The sequence below is a fragment of the Peromyscus leucopus genome, chromosome 15 (genome assembly GCF_004664715.2).
Source record: "Peromyscus leucopus breed LL Stock chromosome 15, UCI_PerLeu_2.1, whole genome shotgun sequence".
In the NCBI taxonomy this organism is placed as follows: domain Eukaryota; kingdom Metazoa; phylum Chordata; class Mammalia; order Rodentia; family Cricetidae; genus Peromyscus; species Peromyscus leucopus.
This window is the reverse complement of record NC_051076.1, coordinates 61,583,592-61,598,615: the sequence shown is the minus strand read 5'-3', so window position 1 is coordinate 61,598,615 and position 15,024 is coordinate 61,583,592. Positions and strand designations below refer to the sequence as shown.

At 49.3% G+C, this 15,024-nt stretch overlaps 1 protein-coding gene across 2 annotated transcripts in view; it reads left to right on the top strand.

The window, feature by feature from the left end:
* Positions 1 to 3,394: 3,394 nt before the first annotated feature.
* Mgat5 (alpha-1,6-mannosylglycoprotein 6-beta-N-acetylglucosaminyltransferase) overlaps positions 3,395 to 15,024 on the top strand; it is a 289,240-nt gene continuing 277,610 nt past the window's right edge. For both annotated transcript variants that reach the window (XM_028874926.2, XM_028874925.2), the window contains exon 1: positions 3,395 to 3,828. The gene's annotated coding sequence lies outside the window, so the exon portion shown is untranslated. The remainder of the gene's footprint in view (positions 3,829 to 15,024) is intronic.

Below are 15,024 nucleotides of genomic sequence, written 5' to 3'. Positions count from 1 at the left end.
AGGGCCAAGCCCCCTGTGGGCAGCACTAATCCTGGGTAACACGGGTCTGTGATCAAGCCAGAGAGCTAGGCAGCAAGCAGTGCTCCTCCGTGGTTCCTGTCTTGAGTGCCTAGCCTGGATTTCCCAAGTCATGGATTGTGAGCTGGAAGTGCAAGCCAAACTCTTTCCTCCCAAGTTACTTTTGGTCATGACATTAGTCACACCAATAGAAGGAAACCAGAACACATATAATTCTGCCTCAATTGCTCCTGTGGTCTTGGGAGACACTAGGGTTATATAGACTATAGAAGGTTAACTCAAGTGTTATATACAGACTATATCACTATGAGGAAGTTCACCATCTTTGCTGGGGTGTGGCTGATTTGAGGTCCCCTTTTCATATAGGTTCTGGGGTTGGAATTCTGCTCCCCATGTTCATACAAGCAAGCACTCTCCTAACTGAAGTATCTTCTATAAGAAACCGTTCACCCCATGCTCTGAAGGAACCCCAATAAACTCATCTGCTCCCCAAGTTGGACTTTGGTGGGATTGTACTTTGGTTTTGTTGCTGGTGCCTTGATTCATGAGTGGTAGAAATGGTAGAAGGACCACTACCCTCACCAGAGTGCACAGACTTGACCATCAGCTTTCACCATGGAAACCCCAAATTTCTTCCTAATTCTGTAGTAAACACTTTCCCCAGTAGATATGAAATAGCTCCATTCTTCACCATCACCTTCCCCTCTGTAAGGAAGAGTCCTTTTCTAATTATTCAGATAGTATATTACAGTCTGTGTTCCTGTTCCTGTGGGGATCAGAGGCCAACCTTGGGTGTCATTTCCCAGATGACCTTGTTTATTGAGACAGGATCACTCAGTTTTTACCCGAACTCTCCAATTTGGCTAAGCTGGATGGCCAGCAAGCCCTAGGTATCCGCATGTCTTTTCCTCCCCCGTGCTAGGATTACAAGCATGTTTCACAAAGTCTGGCTCTTCTCATATAGGTTCTGTAGCTAGAATTCAGGTCTTCATGTTCATGTAAGCGAGCACTCTGCTGACTGAATGATCTCCCCAGTCCAGTAAATGATTGCCTTTTCTCCATAGGAAGAACAATTGAAGTAATATTAATGTCTCTCAAAGAGCGTGCAATATATTTATATAAGTAAGTAGGATAGATAAGACAGTGAATATGCATATGTGTACACATGAATTTACATATTTTATTTATATCATACTTTACTTCTTTATATGCATACATGCTTTGGGCTGAAGGATCTGAAATACAGCTGGGTGGTGGAGGCATATACCTTTAATCCTAGCACTCGGGAGGCAGAGGCAGGTGGAGCTTCTGTGAGATGGAGGCCTGCCTGGTCTATAGAGCGAGTTCCAGGACAGGCTCCAAAACTACACAGCAAAACTCTGTTTCGTAAAGCCAAAAAAAAAAAAAAAAAAAAAGAATCTGAAATAATTATATACAATAACCTCTATAAAGCTTAAGTGATTAAAGTCTTTCAGACAACTAGGTTGGTACAGTTAGGAACCGTCCATGAGAACTTGGCTTTTAAGTGAATCTATTGTGACTCGAGTCTGTAGCCAGCACAGAAAGTCCTGGCCACCAGATGTCACCATTTTTCTTGAGACATTTTCTTCTCAGGGAGTGAGAATAATAGTGCCTCAGAATGTTCTTGGGGTTTCCAGGAGAGGTCCTTTCTTAGGGTATTGTCTGCCCCCCCCCCCCCCTGCAGATTTCATCTCCCTTCTTGGACACCACCTTGACAGCTACCTGGAAGCTCCTCTGATTCAGATGTAGCCCAGTCTTTTCCTCCAGGTGGCTCTTAAAGGATGGGCTGGTTTTATTTGTATATTCCCAGGGCACTTCGTGCAAGAGACAAAACCACAGGTGTGTTCTGTGAAGGCCCCGGAGTCAAGATCCCAATACACTGTTTGTGTGGCTCAGTGGGCTACGTTACAAAATGCAGAAGAGGAACTCGATTATTTCTAGAGTTAAAACATTCCAAAATTTGCTGGGTGGCGGCGGTGGTGCACGCCTTTAATCCCAGCACCTGGGAGGCAGAAGAAGGCGGATCTCTGTGAGTTCGAGGCCAGCCTGGTCTACAGAGTGAGTTCCAGGACAGGCTCCAAAGCTATACAGAGAAATCCCCAAAAAACAAAACAAAATTCCAAAATTCCATAGTCCCTGGGTTTTAAATGATTCTGCTGGGCAGGGGACAAGTTAAGGTGAATTCAGCCCAAGAACGAAGACCCCAGTGAGGCTGTGAAGCAGGGCTGAAGAAATTCTGCAGGATAATCCCTCACACTGTAACTCGATATTGTGACTGCTCACAGGAGTAGGACTTCCTGTCATTTACACCCTGGGTAATCCACCAGTCCGCCTTCCTTCCATTCCAGATAACACTTAACCAGGATCTATAATGCTCCATGATGTAAATGCATGGCTAGCTCCCTGGAGGGCAGACTGATTTAATATTTCATGCTAGTCAGTGTTTTATTGTGGTGCCCTCAGGGCAGGGGATGCGTTTTATTTCTTTTTGAATTTACAGCGGCACCGAGTTAAGCTGTCCAGGCTGCTCATAAAACGCAGACAGGGCAGAGAAAAGAAGCATATTAGAAAATTGTGTGCCTACTGTGGACCAGTCATTGCCAAATCCTTTACAAATAGTTCATCCCACCTTCACAATAACCTCATGAAGCAGCCGTTATTACTCTCATCAATAGAGCCGCTGAGTGGAGCTGGATAAATGGCTTGCCCAGGGTCACAAAACCAAGGGTGTGGGTCTGATGCTTGTAATCCTTGCACTCAGGAGATGAAGGCAGGAGGATCCAGAATTCGAGGTTATCCTTGGCTACTAAGCGAGTTCGTGACCAGTCTGGGCTACATGAGAACAACCCCCAGGCCAACAAAAAAAAAAAATCACCAAATAAATACAAATCTGTTCAGTTAAAAAAAAAAAAAAAAAAAAAAAAAAAAAAAAAAAAAAAAAGACGAGGGACAGAAATTCCTACTGCTCTGCCAATCCCCTCCAAAATACAAAACGGAGCTCAGGGCGTTTGTTAAAGTTGCCAGGACCCCTAAATAGCTTGAGCCCGCCATCTCCTCCCCACTCGCTTCCCTCCTGGAAGGCCCCTGTCCTGAGGAGGCCCAGAGAGAATCTTTCTGGAGGATGCACGGTCTGCCATCAGTAATCGTACCTTGCCCTCGACCTTGTTAGAGTAGTATTTATGGTCCCAACTCCCTCAGTCTAGCTCGCTGCCTGTTTCTCCTTGGGATGCAACTAGAGCGGCTCAAGTCCTCTAGTACAGGGTCTAGAGTTTGCAGACGGTCCCCGAGAAGCTAGGGCGTTCAGAATTGGCTGAGCGCTCTGCCAGGGTGGGCGGGGAATTTGCAGAACGTCCCTGGCCCGGAATCCCTTTGCCTGGGAGAAAAGCGCGAGCACAGAAGCCGACAGAAGTTGGGGAGGTCGAGCAGGGAAGGGCTGGTAGAAACCTCCAACAGATTTCCTTTCCACTCGGTCCTGGTCGCTTGGGCCCGGGAGGAACGTCTCTGCTTGCGTCTAGGGGCGGACGGTGGACGCGCTGCGCACGGCCCCGCCAGGGCTGGTAGTTTGCAGACCATCCCTGCCGAGGCCCGCTCGCCCGGCAGCCCTGCGGCTCCCGCGGCGGCGGCGGCGGCCCCAGGCTCGATCCAGCCCAGGTAGCCGCGCCTCTGGCTCTGGGGGCGCTGTGACCCCGCTCCTCGCTGCGCCTGGGACCCCCTGCCCCCCAAAGCACTGCTGTTGGAGAGTGACCCCGACTGCTGCTGATGGTGCCTCTGCTGCTCCCCTACTAGCAGGTAAGAGCTGCTGCAGGGTCGGCCGATCGATTTAGAGCTCGCCATCTCCCCGGGATCGCGGGGGACGCGTGGGGGGACGCTAAGCAGCCCTTATTCGGCCCAGCGCGAACACCCGGGGCGGCGTGGGTGTTCTGGCCGTGTCTGATCTGGGACGGGGGTGGGAACCCCAGAGTACAACCAAGGGGTGAGCTTGGAGGGGCCACCACCACCTGCTCGGGGCATCCCCTCTCATGGGACCCTGAAGACCCTCTCTCGACTCCGAGGCGTTTAGGCTTCCCAAGGAACTGTCCAGAGGGGGTTTGGGTGGCGTGGGCTGGAGACGAGAAGCTGAGATTGGCATTTTGGACACTGGGACCGCGGTGAAACCAGATAGAATCAGGATGCCAGCGTGGGCCGGACTAGGGTCCCGGGGATCAGGAAGCTCAGAGTGGGATATGCCTTGAGCCAGTTGGGAGGAAGAATGAAGGAGTGGGGCCCCAGGCCCCTGGGGAGAAGGGATAAGAAGATCCGAAGCTCCAGGCTGGGAGATCAGGGAGACCTCCTCGGACCCCAAATAGCTTTGGGGACCGCCAGCCGGACCGCGATCCAGCTGGTGTGCACCCACGGCTGGGGGATGGCAGAGGCTGCGGGATGCAAGGGCCGACACCCGCGTACACACTCCCCTAGAGCATGCTCAGTGCGGTCCTGGGAACTTCCTGCCGAGTCGCCAGGCCAGCCGCCTCGGTCCCCTTTGGGGCCGCAGCCCGCTAATTTGAGGGCAGGGGGTGCGCGAGTGGGGATCTCTGTGCCCTCTTGTCCACCCTTTCTCGTCCCCAGGCCTCTGCCTAGCCTGTGATGGGCATCAGGGTTCTGCTTTCCGGAGCCACTCTGGCCTCTGGAGACGGGGGCGTGGATGTCATACCCTTGCTCCCCGCGGGTGGAGGACCAAAGGCCTGGTGACTCGTCGGTCTCCCAGGTGGACTTGCTCTCGGGGCACGCAGGGCGCTCAGTCGCGCGCGCATTGACTCTGCGCCGAGAGCAGGTTGGGTGGAAGGGGGTGTGTGAGCCCGGCAACATTCGCGCGCTCACAGTCGATGTCACACACAAAGCCACCGCAGGGAAGAGGGAAGGGGTGGCGCTTGCATTTTTTTTTGTTCAGTGGCTGCTTTTGGAGCACCCTTGAGCTGTGTGTGTGTGTGTGTGTGTGTGTGTGTGTGTGTGTGTGTGTGTGTGTGTGTCCCAGAGGATGCCTTCTGATTTGCTGAGATTGCCCTGGTCTAGGTCTACAGCTTAGTAACTCCTGGCACTAATTGCCAGGCCTCGATTTGGTGTTTGTATATATGGTTCTGGGTTCCTCTGGGGCCGTGGAGTTGGGAAGCAGCAAGCTGAGGTGTGTGTGGGTTTTCCGGGGGAATAGCAAAGTCACACCTGTAAAGACACTGGATTTAAGATTGCATCAAATCAGAATCTACTAAGGTCTAAGTAGAGAAAGCACGTTCATTAGCTGACCTATCCCAAGTTCATTGTCAAGACTGGAGGGATCTCTCATTCTGGACTTGGGGAGACCCTTTGTCGCTGGAACAGATCTCATTTGTCTCAGCCAAGAAAGTCCAACCATCTCATACCTGTCTTTTATGAATTTTCCCACCCTCCCTTAGTTCCTATAAATCATTTTGTGGCTATTGCTCAGAGCTGAGATGGGCAGGCTTAAGTGTGATTCTGTTGGGATCAGAACAAAGCTCCCCCTTTTAGAGAACATGTTAGTTTTTCTTCTGTTATCAACTTGATGTCCGTGTGATCAACTTACTTGATGTGGAGCTCTGGAAATGAAGAGGAGGGGAGAGTGGGGTGAGATTGATCTAGGTACCCTTTTCAGGGAAAGAGAAAAAGAGGAAGTGTCTGTCCCCAGCAACTGTCTGTGGCCCAGGCGAATGTCTGGGCAAAGGCTTGAGTAATGTCTTTCCCGTGTCTCTCCCCTTCCAGCCTGCCTTCCTAGTTTGGGACACTGGAGACTGGAGTCAGGAGGAGAGAGGAGTCTATGGGGGCTTGGAACTTTGTACCTACCCAAAAGGCCACAGTCTGTGTGTGTGTGTGTGTGTGTGTGTGTGTGTGTGTCCCCGTGTCCTTGCTTGTGGAGGTCAGAGGACAACCTCAGCTGTCATTCCTCAGGTTTTGTCCACCTTGGTTCATTTATTTTTATTTATTATTTAGTTGAGACGGGGTCTCCTCACTGGTTTGGAACTAGACCCGAAGCTAGCCTGAATGGTCTGTGAGCTTCAGGGGCATCAGTCTCCTCCACCTTCACAGAACTGAGATTACAAGCCTGTGTCATTGTGCCTCGCTTTTTTTTTTTTAATTTAAAATGTGTGTGTGTGTGTGTGTGTGTGTGTGTGTGTGTGTGTGTGAGTGCCTCAAGTATCAGTCCTTGTTTCAACCTTGTCTGAGACAGGCTCTGGGTTTTTCCTGCCGCTTAGGCCAGCAGAGACCTAGCTGAGGTGTGAGCCTCCTGCCTCTTTCTCTCTCTCTTCTCTCTCTCTCTCTCTCTCTCCTCTCTCTCTTCTCTCTCTCTCTCTCTCTCTCAGCTTCCCAAAGGAGTGCTAGGGTTCTAGGTTTATGTGGGTGGTGGGGATTGAACTCCAGTCCTCATACTTGTGCCAGCAGTATTTGAACCACTGAACTGTCTGTCTATACCTGCCTGGCTTTTTAAAAATGTGTGTTCTCATGGTCAAACTCAGGTCCTCATGCTTGCAAGGTAAGCGCTTTCCTTATGGAGCCATCTCCCCAGTTCCCCCCGCCCGCCCGCTGGATTGAAGGTAACCCGAGATGGCAGGAGCATGGGTCCCTTCTTAGTGTGGCTGTCTCTGTGAACTCCAGCGGCTGTCACAGCCAAGCTCTCTGAGCCTTTGGATTGCCTCCTGAGCATCGTGCACATTTTCAGTGCTCTGTGTGTAGAAGTGTGAACGATGTGCTCATTATATATTCACACATCCGTATACATTTCTATAGAGAGCATGTGCATATGGATGTGCATCCGCAGTGTTCCCGGCGAGACGCTGGAAGCTGGACGGAACCCCAAGAGTTGAGAGCAATGCAGATTTCCTTCCCATTCGACTTCCTCAATTGCAAAAGCCTCAGCCTTGTGCGCAGCTGGCCTCCTAAGCATGGAAATGCCGCAGGCCCCTGCAATTGCAGCTGAAGAGCTTGTCCTAGAAGAGTGTCTGCTCACTAGTCCTTCCTGATGTCATTCTGCCAGTGTGTGTGTGTGTGTGTGTGTGTGTGTGTGTGTGTGTGTGTGACAGAGAGAGAGAGAGAGAGAGAGAGAGAGAGAGAGAGAGAGAGAGAGAGAGGAGTTATGTCTGTGTAGAGGCCAGAAGACAACCTCAGGTTTTGTTCTTCAGACACTATCCACTTTTGTGATTTTGTGGATCTCTTACTATCCTCAAACTCACTACGTAGGGTAACCAGCAAGCCTTGGGGGTCTAGCCTACTCTCCTAGTGCTGGAATTACAGGGGCACAGAATCATAGGCTCTTTGAAATCTGTGTTCTGGAGACCAAATGCAGGTCTTCATGCTTGCATGGGAAGTACTTTATGCCCGAGGCTCTGTGTCCCCTCAGAGTCACATTTTGGGAGGGGGATAGGTGGTGATCCAGAAATGTCAGTGAAGTCACCAAGGGCAGTCATTGGGGAGGTCTTTGTTGGGGCTTGGGTACCCTCTGTCACCATTCAGCATCCTCACAGGTAACCTCACTCCTGAGAGACTTAAAGAGCACTGGGTCCGGATTTATTTCTTCCAGCTGGTCCTAGCCTGGGGGTGGTGGTGAATGGCAGGTCACCAGAGTGACAGCCTGTGTCTGAGGAAAGCCTGGGCTGCTAGCATTGTCTCTGGAGTTGCTGTGGCGACGGCAAATATTTAGAGAAGGGATTCCTGGTGCTGGGTGAACAAAGCCCTGAGTCGTTTTGATGGGAGGAAGTGTCTAACTTCCAGAATCCAGGTATTGGAAGAGGGAAGACTTCAGTTGTGTGTGTGGGGAGAGTGGAATAGCCTTGTGGGTGACAGTTGAGAGGTTTGAGTGGGAAACAAGTGTTGGAGACTCGTCAGTGCAGGTTTTACCAGACTGCCTTTAAAGTTAATGACTACTTTGAAGTAGAGTCACTCGGAATAGCCAGAAGAGATGGCTATATTTTTAAATTTCTATTTTGAATTGAATAAAGATCTTCCTACCCTTTGAAGTTTTGCAGAGTTTTGATTTTTTTCTCTCCGCCCCCCCCCCAGGGTCTCATGTAGCCCAGGCTGCCCTGGGGGGCACTGTGTAGTCTAGGCTTGAGTTGAGCTGATCTCCCTGCCTCGGTCTCCCAAGTGTTGGAATTACAGGCACAACACTAGGTTTATAAATGCCCAATCTAGGTCATATCACTCTCTACACTGTTTAACATCCTGTGTCCATATCACTAAGCCCCACCCCCACCCCGCCGTGTGTGTGTGTGTGTGTGTGTGTGTGTGTGTGTGTGTGTGTGTGTGTGTGTGTGTGTGTGTATCCCTGCAGAGGCCAGGGGTTGATGTTAGTCAGGTGTCTTCATCAGTTGTTGCCCACCTTATTTTTTGAGAACCTGGAGCTCATTGATTGAGCTAAGCTGCTTTACCTGTGATTCGAGGGAGCTGGTTTAACCTATAAGCTACACACCTGTTGGTGTATACCAGTGGACCTGGCCTTTGACGTGGGGGTTGGGGATCTGAACTCTGCTTGTGCACTAGGCACTTAATCTACCAGGACATCTCTCCGGTCCTAGTATTGCTGCAGCATCTACCGCGAGCAGTGGCCAGAGCTGATGCTGGAGCTGAAGATGCTCTTCCTCTGAATGACCTTCTCACAGTTAATGCAACCAACCTCTGGAAGTGTGCTGATGCAGACTTAGAGTTCTTGGAAAGCTGCCAAGATGAGGGCCCGGGAGCCTTGGTACTGTGACCATGTGCTCAGCTAGGAGAGTGAGGACCGCTGCCGTGTGCTTGGCCGTTTGAGCTATTTTCTTTTAGTGGATTCCACAGTTAAATGTATCCTTCCCGGACTTGGTCCCGGGCAGTCTGTGTGTGCTGGGGAGGGGTCAGAGGAATTGTTTTATTCTTTAGAATCTCACAGCTCTTTTGTCTAACCCACGGACTTCTAGAATGAAAACAGGCCTTCCTTTCGGTGTTCTGTAGTCTCAAGACTCTAGACAGGCAAGACAACAAGCCTCCGCTTCTTGGGTATGAGTGTGAGGTCAGAAGTCCATGTCAGATGGCTTCTTCAATTGCTCCGCAACTTTTTTTCTTCTTCTGGAGATAAGGCATCTTACTGATTCACTACAGTGGTTGGCCAGCGAGCCTCAGGGTTCCTCCTGCCTCTGCCTCCCTAGAACTGGGATTACAGACGTATGTTTCCGTGCCTTACTTTTATGTAGTTGCCAAGGATTCAAACCCAGGTTTTTGTGCTTTTGTGGCAAGTGCCTTAGGAATCCAGCCGTCTCCTTGCCTCTTCGTGTCTGGGTTTGATGGGTGGAGTGGAGTGAACGGCTCTGTGGTCCCTTTCCCTGCCGGGCCTAGGTTGCCGCCTGCTGGATGCTGCTCCCTGCTGCTGGAGTGGCTTCTTCTACAACGGCTACAGAACGCTTCTTCTCTGTGCCATGAGCTCAGGAATGAGCTAGACTCCCAAACTGTGGCTGCTCGTAAGAGTTGCTTTCCCTAAGTGGTGAGTGGGGGCTCAGGATTGTAATCCCAACATTCAGCAGTCAGAGGCAGGAGGATTTTTGCGAGTTCAAGGCCATCCTGGTCTATGGAACTAGTTTGACTCCAGGTAGGGCGAGACCGCAAGCCTCTGCCTCGAAATAGCCAAAAGTGCTCCTGTGCCTGAACACACACACACACACACAACACACACAACACACACACACACACAGATACACACACACACACACACACAAAAAAAAAAAAAAAAAACAACACACACACACACACAGTCATCTCTCACTGGCATCAGGCATCTTGAACCTTTGGTCCATGGCTCTTGTTAGCCAGGAAAGTGTCCCAGCCCAAACCATTAACTTGCTTGAAACATTATAAGGTTTTTGGTGCTGTTGCTGTTGTTTTAATTTAGTTGCCTAGCTTTGTAGATGACAATACTGTGTTTTAATGTCAAAAGATTGGACATGCCTACTGACAGAGCATCTGTCTGACATACGTGAGGCCCTGGGTCTAATTCTCAAAAGAAAATCCTTATTTGTTTCCCTGTGGGGTGTGTGTGTGTGGGGGTGGGGTGTGTGTGTGTGGGGTGTGTATGTGTGTGTTTGTGTTATGTGTGTGTATGTGTGATGTGTGTGGTGTGTGTATATGTGTGTTTGTGGTGTGTGTGATGTGTATGTGTGTGTGTGTGTGTGTGTGTGTGTGTGTGTGTGTGTGTGTGTGTGTGGTGTGGTGACTGGGTACACACAGATAGAAGCCAGGACAGAACATCAGGTGTCTTCTTTTATTGCTTTACACCTCATTGCCTTAATACAGGGTCTCTCACTGAACCAAAGAAATCTCATCCTTTTGGCTAGCTAGCCAGGGTGGTCAGTGACTTCTTGGCCCTTGGGATTCCTGTCTGTGTGCCCCAGTGCTGGGTTACAGGTGTGCACAGCCATGCACAGCTTCTGCACAAGTGTTGAGGATTTAAACTTGGGTCCTCATGCTCCCATAGCGTTCTTCCCCATCTGTTTCCCAGTTCCCTTGTCTGGAGCTAGGAGGGGCAGCATTTGATTGGGGGAGGGAGAGGAAGGCGGGTTTTCCTCCTCCCCTCTGTCAGTAACATGTATCAGGAGGTGTCACAGGCCTGGATAAGAAAGACCTCTGCCAGCCATGTGGTACCGCCTTCTACCGGGATTGCCTTCTTTTGTTCTAGTCTGTCCACACCTTCCCCCTTTCACTGTGTTTGATTGGAGTCCCTGCTCCTTGCCAGATTGGAAGGCGACATTGTTCGGTGGGCAGCATTGACTTTACATTATTTTGTTCTTAGAAATGTATTCCTCTGGGCTAACTACCACCATCTCTCTTCTCTAGTTTTGCAACTCTACTGTATAAGAACTTCCGCAGGGGCAGACCTTTTCCTGGGTGTTCTGGTTTGCACTTGCAGTGTTGTGACTTTGGAGGAAAGGGTTTCTTTGGTTTACACTTCCAGATCACAATCCGCCATTGAGGGGACTCATCGAGGAACCTGGAAGCAGGGACCACGGAGGACCCCTGCCTGTTGACTGGCTCTCTTGATCTAGTATTCAGCTGGGTCCACCTGCCTAGGGAAGGCTCTGGCACACTGGGCTGGACACCCTCACAGATCATTCTAGAATCACACATGGCTACAGGCCAGTCTTCTTTGTCAGGTGACTCCAGGTTGTGTCAGGTTGACAGCTGAAGCTAACCAGGGCTCTAGTTTTTCTTTTGTTTGGTTTTTTTGAGACAGGGTCCCACATAGCCCATTCTGGTCTTGAACTTGCTGTGTAGCCAGGATTTGACCTTGAACATTTGATCCCCCTTGCCTCTACCTCTCAAGGGCTGGGATATACCACCACGCCTGATTTATACAGTCTGGGATTCAAACCCCGGGCTTTGTGCTTGCTAGGCCAGCACTCCACTGACTAAGCCGCATCTGTAGTCAATCCTTGCTTAGTTTCTTTGGGGGGTCTCACTCTGTAGCCCCAGCTGGCCTGGAATTCATTATGTAAACCAGACTGGCCTGGAACTTGTGGTAATCCCCCTGCCTCTTCCTGCCAAGGGATGAAATTACAGGTGTTTGCCATATTACTTGACTTTACTAGAATTTTAGGCTCAAATAGTCTACAAGGAGTGAGGAGGTCTTATTCTCACAGTAGAAGCTCTGTTTCTGGGCACAGGGTGGCATATTGGAGTCACAAGACAAGCCAGTGTGGCTGGTGAGGGCACTGATCTCCTGAAGGCTAGGCCTCAGCAGCTGGCTGGCTGTCCTCACATGGGCCAGCTATGTCCTGGGGCTCCTTTCTGATCTGTCAAGTGATGCCTCACCCAGCTTCTCCTGTGTTTATTTGGTGGCTTTAGTGTGTGCACTTGGCTGGGATCTCTATGCCCACAATAGCTTCTTTAATCAGTGTGTAGGGATGTGCTTCAGTGTGTGGCTTATTTTGAGGGTTATTTTGTCCTTCTGTATTTTTAGAGTTTGGAGTTCCGCATCAATCTGAACTTGTGTGTGTGTGTGTGTGTGTGTGTGTGTGTGTGTGTGTGTGTTCACACACCATGTGAGGTCATCACCTTGTTGTCATATTATCTGAACAAACTAAAAATTGTAGAGATGAAGAGCTAAAGCCAGTTATGGAATGGCTGTCAGTTAAATGAGCGAGTTGCGATTTCAACCATACCTATCTTTTTTCAACTTCCCCTTTAAGCAATTTTCCATCTTTTTAATGTGTGTGTACATGCTCCAGTGTGTGTGTGTGTGTGTGTGTGTGTGTGTGTGTGTGTGTGTGTGTGTATGTGTGTGTGTGAGAATATGCATGGGCTGCACGTGCTTTTGTATGCTCATGCTTATGGAGGCTCAAATCAAAGTCGGCCATCCCCTCTCTCTCCCTTCACCCTGTTTTTGAGACAGTCTCTTGAAGGTGGAGCTCACCTGGCTGCCCGGCTAGCCCAGGTCTCTTCCTCCCCCCTCCTCCCCAGCACTGGGATTACGGGTGTGCACCACCATGCCTGCCTTCCTTCCTTCCTTCCTTCCTTCCTTCCTTCCTTCCTTCCTTCCTTCCTTCCTTCCTTCCTTCCTTCCTTCCTTCCTTCCTTCCCTCCCTCCCTCCCTCCCTCCCTCCTTCTCTCTCTCTCTCTCTCTCTCTCTCTCTCTCTCTCTCTCTCTCTCTCTCTCTCTCTCTCTCTCTCTTTCTTAAGTGGGTTCTGGGGAACTAGAGTCAGGTCCATGGCTGGTTAATATGTTTCAAGTTCTAGAAAGTCTTTCCAGTGCAGCAACTTTGTTTCTTCTTTGTTAGCGTTTGAGTGGAACTGTAACAAGGGTCACTGTCACCTCTCCTGTTGCTACTGTAAAAAAATAAACCTTGTAGTTTGAAGCCATACTCTCCTTTAATGCCAACACAGAGGTCTCACTGCTAAGACAGGTTCCCATTTCGTCTGGAGACTTAGGACAGAGTCCACATCCCCACCACTGGCAGCTCCTGGAGGCTGCCTGCATCCAGAGGCTCCTGCCTTGACCTCCAGTACCGGGTACCAGAACTGGGTCCTTCCATCTACTGCTTTGCTTGTTTGCTGAACTGAGCAAGGAATGGTCCTGTTTCCCAGACCCCTGGGTTCAGACCACAGTATAAACCATGATCATCCTCCTAATGTTTTCACATCTGCCTTGCCCTGTGGGGTAAGTAGCGCAGCACAGGGTCCAGAGCTGAGAAACAGAACATTATCAGGACCTTTTTTTTTTGTTGTTGTTGTTGCTCACCAGGGTCCTCAAAACTCTTTGGAAAAGAACTATTCTTCATTTTGCCATCACAAGAAACTTCCCTGTTTCCTTGTTCATGTATGTATGTGTGTATGTATGTATGTATATATACACACATATACACATATCTTAGATTTATTGTATAGTATATATAAATACACGTATGTATGTATGTGTGTGTATATATATATATTTTTTATATATATATATATATATTATATATATATATATATATATTCTTCCTTCCTTCTCTCTCTCTCTCTTTCTTTCTTAAGTGGGTTCTGGGATATATATATATATATATATATATTATATATATATATATATATATATATATCATCACTGTGTGTATGATGATGTGAGTGTGGGTGCGTGCCACGGCATGCATAGCGAGGTCAGAGGACAACTTTTGAGAGTCTCTTCTCTCCTTCCATCTTGCTGAACCAGGGCTCTCCCATTGTTTCTGCCCTAGTGTGGATTCTAGGCTAGATGCCTGTGAATGACCCAGTGATTCTACCCTCTGGGTCTCCCGTCCTTACCCAGGAGCACTGGGATTCTAGACACACATCAGTCTGTCTGGGTCTTTTAATATGTAGGTCTAGGGGTTAGAACTCAGGTCATCGGCACCTCTGCCTGCTGTGCCCCTCACCGGTCCTTCCCTGTGTTTTGAAACAGATGCACACAGCTCTTCTCCGACACACGTTGCTATCTAAATAAGACTTGAGTTCTGCTAAGGCCAGAGACGGAGCCAAGAAAAGACTTGCACATGTTCCCTGTTATGTAATGGTTGAGAGCACTGTCATTACAGTGAGAAAGTGAGGTTCTGAAGAAGTGTGTGTCTGAGGTCACTTAGTCACAAGTGGCAGAGCCAGGCTTTTTTGTCCTTTTTTTTTTTTGTTTTGTTTTGTTTTGTTTTTTGTTTTGGAGACAAGATTTCTTTGTACAACAGCCCTGGCTATCCTGGAACTCACTTTGTAGACCAGGCTGGCCTTGAACTCACAGAGATCCACCTGCCTCCGCCTCCAGAGAGTGCTGGGATTAAAGATGTGTGCCACCACCGCCTGGCTAAGCCTGTGTTCTTTTTTATTATTATTATTAAGACATTTTCTATTCATTTTACATACCAACCACAGATCCCCCTCTCCTTCTTCCTCCTCCTGCCCCCCAGACTCCCCCACCCCACCTCCCGCAACCCACCACCCATTCCCACCTCCTCCAATAAGCCTGTGGTCTTCATCACATTGTATTTCTTCCTTACAAGTGGTCATGCAAAAATAAAATGAAAACTCAATATGGAAGAACTTGACATCATGTAAAATCACTCCTCTTCTGCCAAATGGTGGTAGACAATAAATATTGCTTGTAGTAATTGGACTGTACTCATGGCTCCAAGTTAATGGGCTCCTTGTATCCTCCACTCTTTGCAGGGCAGCCGCTGGGCGGCTTGCTGTGGTCAGCAGGATACTGCTGAACCCCATGGAGAAGCAACTTTTTAACAGCACCTGTGCGTTCCTGGTTGCTTTGCTTGTAACTCAGTTTGCTGTCTCCGTGCTGTGGTGCAACCCCGAGAAACATGCCCAGGCTAGCCCAGGCCAGGTCTCCTGATTCCTCCCAGATCAACCAGCCCTCTGACCCTTCCATTTCTGATGATTGCCCGAGTATTGTTTCAGTCAGTTCAGTGTGGCCTGGGTTACGAGAACCTCCCTGCCAATCTCCACAGACTTGTAAATACCATTTGGCTCTCT